The sequence below is a fragment of the Ranitomeya variabilis genome, chromosome 4 (assembly GCF_051348905.1).
Source record: "Ranitomeya variabilis isolate aRanVar5 chromosome 4, aRanVar5.hap1, whole genome shotgun sequence".
NCBI lineage: Eukaryota > Metazoa > Chordata > Amphibia > Anura > Dendrobatidae > Ranitomeya > Ranitomeya variabilis.
The window spans coordinates 387,317,338-387,329,173 of NC_135235.1; positions in this window are offsets into that span (position 1 = coordinate 387,317,338).

Consider the following 11,836-nt stretch of genomic DNA (forward strand, 5'->3'; position numbering starts at 1 on the left):
ACACTTGTACAGATCCTCTTCACAAATCCAGGCGGCCTTATTGGAAACTGAATGCCACAGAAAACTGGAAGAGTGCACAGAGGTTCTCCACAGAGGATTTCACACACACTCGTGTGTATATATACATAGCAATATATATCAGAGCACACACTCCTCGTCCTCAGGGAAAAGACCCCTTGTGCTTATATGTACACTCATCACATACTTGTATATTGTCTAAGGGTCACTTCCGTCTTTCTGTCTGTCCTTCTGTCTGTCACGGATATTCATTGCTCGTGGCCTCTGTCATGGAAATCCAAGTCGCTGATTGGTCGTGGCAAAACGCCCACGACCATTGCCACGCCCAATCAGCGATGGCCATAGTCTGACAGCGAAATGGCCGCTGCTTTACTGCCCTGCAGTCAGCGCTGAGCGCTCACACAGGGTTAATGCCAGCGTTAACGGACCGCGGTGTAACGCACTCCGTTAACGCAGCTATTAACCCCGTGTGACCAACTTTTTACTATTGATGCTGCGTATGCGGCATCAATAGTAAAAAGATCTAATGTTAAAAATAATAATAAAAAAAAAGGTTATTCTCACCATCTGACGTGGCACGGTGTCCTCGGCAGTGCGAGTGGCAGGTTCCGGTGCCAAGGATGCTATGCGAGAAGGACCTGTCATGACGTCACGGTCATGTGACCGCGACATCATCACAGGTCCTGTGCTCATACCAACCCTGGGACCGGAAGCTGCCGCGTGCACCGCACACAGGCGCCAGGACTTCAAGGGGCCTTCAGAAGGTGAGTATATGTTTATTTTTTATTTTAAGTCTTTTTTAACCACGCATATAGTGCCCATATTGCTATATACTACGTGGGCTGTGTTACATACTGCGTGGGCTCTGTTATATACTACATCTCTGTGCTATATACTATGTAGCTGGGTAATATACAACGTGACTGTCCAAAATACTACGTGCTCTGTGTTATATACTACGTGGCTGTGCAATATACGGTACTACGTGCCTGTGCAATATAGTACATGGCTATGTTATATACTACGTGGCTGTGTCGGTTCTGTTATATAATACGTCGACTGTGCAATATACTACGTGGCTATGTTATATACTACGTGGCTCTGCTATATACTACGTCGCTGACCAATATACTACATAGCTGTGTAATACACTACGTGACTGTACAATATGCTACGTGGCTCTACAATGTATTACATGGCTATGTTATATACTATGTGGCTCTGCTATATACTACGTGGCTGACCAATATACTACATTCCTGTGCAATACACTACGTGGCTATGTTATATACTATGTTTGTTTCTGACCAAATACTTATTTTCCACCAGAATATGCAAAGAAAATGATAAAAAAACAGACAATGTGATTTTCTGGATTTTTTTTTCTCAGTTTGTCTCCTATAGTTGAGGTCTACCTATGATGTAAATTACAGACGCCTCTCATCTTTTTAAGTGGTGGAACTTGCACTATTGCTGACTGACTAAATACTTTTTTGCCCCACTGTATATATATACAGCTCTGGCAAAAATTAAGAGACAACTGTAACATTTTCAGTTTGATTTTTCTCTTTATAGGTATATATTTGAGTAAAATGTAAATTGTTAATTTATTCTATAAACTACTGACAACATTATTAATATTATTTATTATCATAGGACAATTTATTCCATGGCGCTTTACATGTGAGGAGGGGTATACATAATAAAAACAAGTACAATAATCTTGAACAATACAAGTCACAACTGGTATAGGAGTAGAGAGGACCCTGCCCACGAGGGCTCACAGTCTACAAGTTGTCTCCAAAGTTCCAAGCAATACATTTTGTATTTATTTTCTGAAATTGAGAAATGGTCAAAATAACAAAAAACATGCATTGCTTGCAGACCTCAAATAATGCAAGAAAAAACAAGTTCGTAATCATTTAGAAACAACAATACTAATGTTTTAACTCAGTAAGAGTTCAGAAATCATTATTTTGTGGAATAACCATGATTTTTAATCACAGCTTTCATAAGTTTTGGCATGCTTTCCACCAGTTTTACACACTGCTTTTGGTGACCTTATGTCACCCCTGATACAAAAATGTAAGTAGTTCTTTGATGGCTTGTGACTATCCATCTTCCTCTTGATTACATTCCAGAGGTTTTCAATGGGGTTCAGGTCTGGAGATTGGGCTGGCTATGACAGGGATTTGATGTGGTGGTCCTTCATCCACACCTTGATTAACCTAGCTGTGTGGCATGGAGCATTGTCCTGCTGGAAAAACCAGTCCTCAGAGTTGGGGAACATTGCCTGAGGAGAAGGAATCAACTGTTTTTTTTTCCAGGATAACCTTGTATTCGGCTTGATTCATACATCCTTCGCAAAGAACAACCTGCCCAATTCCAGCCTTGCTGAAGCATCCCCTGATCATCACCGATCCACCACCAAATTTTACAGTGGGTGCAATGCACTGTCGCTTGTACGCCTCTCCAGGTCTCCATCTAACCATTAGACGACCAAAGTTTGTTAAAAAAAAATTACGAGACCTGTAACGTCTCCATTTTTTTTGTGATCTGGGGTTGGTTGAGGGCTTATTTACCGCATGCTGAGCTGATGTTTTTATTGATACCATTTTGGTGCAGATACTTTGTTTTGATCGCCCGTTACTGCATTTTAACCCCTTCCCGACCTTTGACGCATACGCTGCGTCATGAAAGTCTGTGCCTTCCCGACCTATGACGCAGCGTATGCGTCATAGAGGGATCGCGTCCCTGCAGATCGGGTGAAGGGGTTAACTCCCATTTTACCCGATCTGCAGAGACAGGGGGAGTGGTGCTTCAGCCCAGGGGGGGTGGCTTCACCCCCCCGTGGCTACGATCGCTCTGATTGGCTGTTGAAAGTGAAACTGCCAATCAGAGCGATTTGTAATATTTCACCTAAAAAACTGGTGAAATATTACAATCCAGCCATGGCCGATGCTGCAATATCATCGGCCATGGCTGGAAATACTAAAGTGACCCCCCCCCACACCCACCGATCGCCCCCCCAGTCCTCCGTTATGGGGTCCGGTCCCCTCCGTCCGCCTGCCGGCTCCCCCGTCCTCCTGTCCGCTCCCTCCTTGCTCAGATCCCCCCCCCCTGTGCTCCGATCACCCCCCCTGTGCTCCGATCCACCCCCCCACCACCCCTTCATACTTACCGATCCTCCCGGTGTCCGGCCGTCTCCTCGCTGGGCGCCGCCATCTTGGAAAATGGCGGGCGCATGCTCAGTGCGCCCGCCGAATCTGCCAGTCGGCAGATTCCTTACAAGTACATTTTGATCGCTGTGGTAGGTTCTATCACAGCGATCAAAATAAAAAAAATAATAAATAAACCCCCCCCCCCTTTATCACCCCCATAGGGACAATAATAAAATAAAGAATTTATTTTTTTTTTTTTCCACTAGGGTTAGGGTTAGAACTAGGGTTAGAACTAGGGGTAGGGTTAGGGGTAGGGTTAGGGTTACGGGTAGGGTTAGGGGTAGGGTTATGGCATGTGCACACAGAGCGGATCGGCTGCGGATCCGCAGCGGATCCGCAGCGGATCGGCAGTGGATCCGCAGCGGATCGGCAGCGGATCCGCAGCGGATTGGCCGCGGATCCGCAGCGGATCGGTAGCGGATTGGCCGCGGATCCGCAGCGGATTGGCCGCTGCGAATTCGAAGCAGTTTTCCATCAGGTTTACAGTACCATGTACACCTAAGGAAAACCAAATCCGCTGTGCCCATGGTGCGGAAAATTCCGTGCAGAAACGCTGCGTTGTATTTTCCGCAGCATGTCAATTCTTTGTGCGGATTCCGCAGCGTTTTACACCTGTTCCTCAATAGGAATCCGCAGGTGAAATCCGCACAAAAAAACACTGGAAATCTGCTGTAAATCCGCAGGTAAAACGCAGTGCCTTTTACCTGCAGATTTTTCAAAAATCGTGCGGAAAAATCTCACACGAATCCGCAACGTGGGCACATAGCCTTAGGGTTAGGGTTGGAATTAGAGTTAGGGTTGGAATTAGGGCTAGGGTTTGAAATAGGGTTAAGATTAGGCTTGTGGTTAGGGTTACGGATAGGGTTAGGGGTGTGTTGGGGTTACAGTTGTGGTTAGGGTTGGGATTAGGGTTACGGTTGGGATTAGGGTTAGGATTAGGGTTGGAATTAGGGTTACGGGTGTGTTGCGGTTAGGGTTGTGGTTAGGGGTGTGTTGGGGTTAGGGTTGTGATTAGGGTTATGGCTACAGTTGGGATTAGGATTAGGGGTGTGTTGGGGTTAGTGTTGAAGTTAGAATTGAGGGGTTTCCACTGTTTAGGCACATCAGGGGTCTCCAAACGCAACATGGCGCCACCATTGATTCCAGCCAATCTTGCGTTCAAAAAGTCAAATGGTGCTCCCGCCCTTCCAAGCCCCGACGTGCGCCCAAACAGTGGTTTACCCCCACATTTGGGGTACCAGCGTACTCAGGACAAACTGGGCAACAACTGTTGGGGTCCAATTTCTCCTGTTACCCTTGCAAAAATAAAAAATTACTTGCTAAAACATAATTTTTGAGGAAAGAACAATTATTTTTTATTTTCACGGCTCTGCGTTATAAACTTCTGTGAAGCACTTGGGGGTTGAAAGTGCTCACTACACATCTAGATAAGTTCCTTCGGGGGTCTAGTTTCCAAAATGGGGTCACTTGTGGGGTGTTTCTACTGTTTAGGCACATCAGGGGCTCTGCAAATGCAATGTGACGCCCGCAGACCATTCCATCAAAGTCTGCATTTCAAATGTCACTACTTCCCTTCCGAGCCCTGACGTGCGCCCAAACAGTGGTTTACCCCCACATATGGGGTATCAGCGTACTCACAACAAACTGGGCAACAAATATTGGGGTCCAAATTCTCCTGTTACCCTTGTGAAAATAAAAAATTGCTTGCTAAAACATCTTTTTTGAGGAAAGAAAAATGATTTTTTATTTTCACGGCTCTGCGTTGTAAACTTCTGTGAAGCACTTGGGGGTTGAACGTGCTCACCACACATCTAGATAAGTTCCTTGGGGGGTCTAGTTTCCAAAATGGGGTCACTTGTGGGGGGTTTCTACTGTTTAGGCACATCAGGGGCTCTGCAAATGCAATGTGACGCCCGCAGACCATTCCATCAAAGTCTGCATTTCAAATGTCACTACTTCCCTTCCGAGCCCTGACGTGCGCCCAAACAGTGGTTTACCCCCACATATGGGGTATCAGCGTACTCACAACAAACTGGGCAACAAATATTGGGGTCCAAATTCTCCTGTTACCCTTGTGAAAATAAAAAATTGCTTGCTAAAACATCTTTTTTGAGGAAAGAAAAATGATTTTTTATTTTCACGGCTCTGCGTTGTAAACTTCTGTGAAGCACTTGGGGGTTGAACGTGCTCACCACACATCTAGATAAGTTCCTTGGGGGGTCTAGTTTCCAAAATGGGGTCACTTGTGGGGGGTTTCTACTGTTTAGGCACATCAGGGGCTCTGCAAATGCAATGTGACGCCCGCAGACCATTCCATCAAAGTCTGCATTTCAAATGTCACTACTTCCCTTCCGAGCCCTGACGTGCGCCCAAACAGTGGTTTACCCCCACATATGGGGTATCAGCGTACTCACAACAAACTGGGCAACAAATATTGGGGTCCAAATTCTCCTGTTACCCTTGTGAAAATAAAAAATTGCTTGCTAAAACATCTTTTTTGAGGAAAGAAAAATGATTTTTTATTTTCACGGCTCTGCGTTGTAAACTTCTGTGAAGCACTTGGGGGTTGAACGTGCTCACCACACATCTAGATAAGTTCCTTGGGGGGTCTAGTTTCCAAAATGGGGTCACTTGTGGGGGGTTTCTACTGTTTAGGCACATCAGGGGCTCTGCAAATGCAATGTGACACCCGCAGACCATTCCATCAAAGTCTGCATTTCAAATGTCACTACTTCCCTTCCGAGCCCTGACGTGCGCCCAAACAGTGGTTTACCCCCACATATGGGGTATCAGCGTACTCACAACAAACTGGGCAACAAATATTGGGGTCCAAATTCTCCTGTTACCCTTGTGAAAATAAAAAATTGCTTGCTAAAACATCTTTTTTGAGGAAAGAAAAATGATTTTTTATTTTCACGGCTCTGCGTTGTAAACTTCTGTGAAGCACTTGGGGGTTGAACGTGCTCACCACACATCTAGATAAGTTCCTTGGGGGGTCTAGTTTCCAAAATGGGGTCACTTGTGGGGGGTTTCTACTGTTTAGGCACGTCAGGGGCTCTGCAAATGCAATGTGACGCCCGCAGACCATTCCATCAAAGTCTGCATTTCAAATGTCACTACTTCCCTTCCGAGCCCTGACGTGCGCCCAAACAGTGGTTTACCCCCACATATGGGGTATCAGCGTACTCACAACAAACTGGGCAACAAATATTGGGGTCCAAATTCTCCTGTTACCCTTGTGAAAATAAAAAATTGCTTGCTAAAACATCTTTTTTGAGGAAAGAAAAATGATTTTTTATTTTCACGGCTCTGCGTTGTAAACTTCTGTGAAGCACTTGGGGGTTGAACGTGCTCACCACACATCTAGATAAGTTCCTTGGGGGGTCTAGTTTCCAAAATGGGGTCACTTGTGGGGGGTTTCTACTGTTTAGGCATATCAGGGGCTCTGCAAACGTAACATGATGCCCGCAGACCATTCCATCAAAGTCTGCATTCCAAAACGTCACTACTTCCCTTCCGAGCCCCGGCATGTGCCCAAACAGTGGTTTACCCCCACATATGGGGTATCAGCGTACTCAGGAGAAACTGGACAACAACTTTTGGGGTCCAATTTCTCCTGTTACTCTTGCAAAAATAAAAAATTCTGGGCTAAAAAAATATTTTTGAGGAAAGGAAACACATTTATTATTTTCACGGCTCTGCGTTATAAACTTCTGTGAAGCACTTGGGGGTTCAAAGTGCTCACCACACATCTAGATAAGTTCCCTTGGGGGTCTAGTTTCCAAAATGGAGTCACTTGTGGGGAGTTCCTACTGTTTAGGCACATCAGGGGCTCTGCAAACGCAACCTGATGCCCGCAGAGCATTCCATCAAAGTCTGCATTTCAAAACGTCACTACTTCCCTTCCGAACCCCGACGTGTGCCAAAACAGTGGTTTACCCCCACATATGGGGTATCAGCGTACTCAGGAGAAACTGGACAACAACTTTTGGGGTCCAATTTCTCCTGTTACTCTTGCAAAAATAAAAAAATTCTGGGCTAAAAAAATATTTTTGAGGAAAGGAAACACATTTTTTATTTTCACGGCTCTGCGTTATAAACTTCTGTGAAGCACTTGGGGGTTCAAAGTGCTCACCACACATCTAGATTAGTTCCTTGGGAGGTCTAGTTTCCAAAATGGGGTCACTTGTGCGGGAGCTCCAATGTTTAGGCACACAGGGGCTCTCCAAACGCGACATGGTGTCCGCTAATGATTGGAGCTAATTTTCCATTCAAAAAGCCAAATGGCGTGCCTTCCCTTCCGAGCCCTGCCGTGCGCCCAAACAGTGGTTTACCCCCACATATGGGGTATCATCATACTCAGGACAAACTGGACAACAACATTTGGGATCCAATTTCTCCTATTACCCTTGGGAAAATAAATAATTCTGGGCTAAAAATCATTTTTGAGGAAAGAAAAATTATTTTTTTATTTTCACGGCTCTGCGTTATAAACTTCTGTGAAGCACCTGGGGGTTATAAGTGCTCACTATGCATCTAGATAAGTTCCTTGGGGGTCTAGTTTCCAAAATGGGGTCACTTGTAGGGGAGCTCCAATGTTTAGGCACACAGGGGCTCTCCAAACGCGACATGGTGTCCGCTAACGATTGGAGCTAATTTTCCATTCAAAAAGTCAAATGGCACGCCTCCCCTTCCGAGCCTTGCCGTGCACCCAAACAGTGGTTTACCCCCACATGTGAGGTATTGGTGTACTCAGGAGAAATTGCCCAACAAAATTTAGGATCCATTTTATCCTGTTGCCCATGTGAAAATGAAAAAATTGAGGCTAAAATAATTTTTTTGTGAAAAAAAAGTACTTTTTCATTTTTACGGATCAATTTGTGAAGCACCTGGGGGTTTAAAGTGCTCACTATGCTTCTAGATAAGTTCCTTGGGGGGTCTAGTTTCCAAAATGGGGTCACTTGTGGGGGAGCTCCAATGTTTAGGCACACGGGGGCTCTCCAAACGTGACATGGTGTCCGCTAAAGATTGGAGCCAATTTTTCATTCAAAAAGTCAAATGGCGCTCCTTCCCTTCCGAGCCCTGCCGTGCGCCCAAACAGTGGTTTACCCCCACATATGAGGTATCTGCGTACTCAGGACAAATTGGACAACAACGTCCGTGGTCCAGTTTCTCCTTTTACCGCTGGGAAAATAAAAAAATTGTTGCTAAAAGATCATTTTTGTGACTAAAAAGTTAAATGTTCATTTTTTACTTCCATGTTGCTTCTGCTGCTGTGAAACACCTGAAGGGTTAATAAACTTCGTGAATGTGGTTTTGAGCACCTTGAGGGGTGCAGTTTTTAGAATGGTGTCACTTTTGGGTATTTTCAGCCATATAGAACCCTCAAAATGACTTCAAATGTGAGGTGGTCCCTAAAAAAAATGGTTTTGTAAATTTTGTTGTAAAAATGAGAAATCACTGGTCAAATTTTAACCCTTATAACTTCCTAGCAAAAAAAAAAATTGTTTCCAAAATTGTGCTGATGTAAAGTAGACATGTGGGAAACGTTATTTATTAACTATTTTGTGTCACATAACTCTCTGGTTTAACAGAATAAAAATTCAAAATGTGAAAATTGCGAAATTTTCAAATTTTTTGCCAAATTTCCATTTTTTTCACAAATAAACTCAGAAATTATCGACCTAAATTTACCACTAACATGAAGCCCAATATGTCACGAAAAAACAGTCTCAGAATCGCTAGGATCCGTTGAAGCGTTCCTGAGTTATTACCTCATAAAGGGACACTGGTCAGAATTTCAAAAAACGGCAAGGTCATTAAGGCCAAAATAGGCTGGGTCATGAAGGGGTTAATGCAATGTGGCGGTGACCAAAAAAACGTTATTCTGGCGTTTTTACTTTTTTTTTGCTATGCCGTTTACTGATCAAATTAATTCTTTTTATATCTTGATAGATCGGGCGATTCTGAACGCAGCGATACCAAATATGTTTTTGTTTTTTTTTTTAATTTGAATGGGGGTAATTTTAACCTTTATATATTTTTTTATTTTTTTAATATTTGTGAAAACAATTTTTTTTTTACTTTTCACTTGTTTCAATAGTCTCCATGGGAGACTAGAAGCTGGGATCTTCTGATCAGATCACCTGTATGTAGCAGAAATGCTTACTTGCTATGAGCGCCAACCGCTGGGCGACGCTCATAGCAATCCGGCAATGACAACCACATCAGTCTGCTGCAGACCCTTGGTTGTCATGCCAACTCATCGGCGACCCAAGATCATGTGACACAGGCGCCAATGAGCGGGATTAGTGACATTAAAAATGCCGCTGTCAGATATTGACAGTGGCATGTAACAGGTTAACAGCCGAGGGCGGATCGCGATTCCACCTGCGGCTGTTAGGGGCACATATCAGCTGTTTAAAACAGCTGACGTGCACCAGAGCCTACATCTAAGGCCGTGGTCACACTACTGTAGAATACGGACGAGTGCTATGCGAGAAAACATCGCATAGCACTCAGACCAGTGTTAATCTATGGGGCAGCTCACATCACCGTATTTTTTCTCAGGTGTATTCAATGTGCATGTAAAATCGCAGCATGCTGCAATTGTATGCGTATATCGTCTGAGACTCGCCAGTGCAAGCCTGTGAGAGCGAGAAAAACTTGGACACCAAATGGACCAACTATCTAGCTTGCGACAAATACGCACACATTTTCCTCTTTTCAGCCCATTGAGCCATTAAATTCAATGGGGAAAATCAGTGAGAAATGTAAAACCATATGGATACATAGGTGCGAGAAAATAGCATAATCGCATTGCAAACGCATTACACACGGATGACTATACGGAGAACACCTGTGCGACTCTGGGCAGGGAGACTCGGACCGATTTTACATATACATTTAGTGTGACGCTGGCCTAAGGGAGAGACACGACATGCGCAGTTGTCATGCTCGCGCCCAGACTGGTTGGCGCGGGCATGCGGGGGAGTGGCCCTACTGGACCACAGACCAAACCTCCCTGGAAGGGGCGTAACTAAGTAGCTTCCTAGGTGTTCGCTGGAGCCTCTGATGGTGAGGTCAGACTTGTGCAATAGGAAGCTACCAGGTACCACTCCAGGGTGGAGTCTGGTTGTGGCTGCTGATCCCACCGGGGAACGGAACATAGACAAGCGGGCACGGCTGGCACATAGGCAGGCAGACGGGTACAACAGGAACACTGTCAGGCAGACGGGCACGGCTGGCTCTCTGGTAGGCAGGCGGGCACGGCTGGCTCTCTGGAAAGGCAGGCGGGCACGGCTGGCTCTCTGGCAGGACTGGTGGACAAGACTGGTACACTGGAAGAACCGGTAGGGACCGGTCTGCAGGCAGGTATGTAGAATGGGTAAGAACCTGTTCAAACACGAGGACCTAGGAATAAGTAGATAAAGACCGCAAGAGCGGATGCAGAGCGAAAGCACAGGAGCTAAAGCCAAGAACAGAAATGCAGGAGGCGGAGCCAAGAGCAGGAGGTGGAGCCAAGTGCAAAACCGCAGGAGGCGGAGCCAAGAGCTGGAGGCGGAGCCAAGTGCAGACAGGCAGGAGGCGGAGCCAAGAGCTGGCGGCGGAGCCAAGTGCAGGAGAAGTAGAACCGCAAGGAGCGGAGCCAGGTAGAACCGCAAGGAGCGGAGCCAGGTAGAACCGCAAGGAGCGGAGCCAGGTAGAACCGCAAGGAGCGGAGCCAGGTAGAACCGCAAGGAGCGGAGCCAGGTAGAACCGCAAGGAGCGGAGAGGAGCTGCGGGAAGGGTCTCTGCAGCAAAGCTGAGCAGAGCCACAAAGAATGTGGAGAGAAGCTGCAGCAAGGGATAACTGCAACAGCAGAAGATAAGCTGAGTAGAAAGGAGCAGAAACGCAGAAGTGAGGAGCAGAGGTAAAGTCACAAAGGTTCAGAGCAGGCAGAGCTGCAAGAGTGCGGAGTGTAAGCAGACTGAAAATACAAGGAAAGACAACAGGGAAGGAAGCCAAAGACTAGGAGACCGAGGTAAGACTAAGTGCAGACAAGGCAATGGAACAAGACACAAGGACAAAGACACTGGGACCAGGATATTCTGCCTCCTGGTGGGCGGACAACAAGACCAAGGAAATAACACAGAGAATCCTCCAGAGAGGGAGTAACTCAGAGCAAGGCCAGGCAAACTCAGAAGCAAGACACTAACTGAGCTAACACATTGCACAGGCCCAGACCACTGGGTGGAGCTGAACTAAATACTGGAGGTCTCCTGGCAATTGGTCAGGAACAGATTGGACAGATGCACCTGATTCCTATAAGAACCAGAGAGTTCAGGCGCCGCCCCTCTATACACAGAACTATGAAGCATGCAGAGAGCAGAGACACAGAACATGGAGCTGGCAAGAAACAGAAACCACATCATGACCTGGAGCAGTGGGTAAGATAGTGTGAGAAATGCGAGGCCATGCCGTGATGCCAGCAGAGTTGTTACAGTACCCCTCCCTTTATGGCCCCTCTTCTTCAAGCCCGCCAGAATAACTTGTAGAAGAAGGATGGGAGCACACATAGTCCAGGCCAACATGATATCTTCAGGGTAGAAGGCGG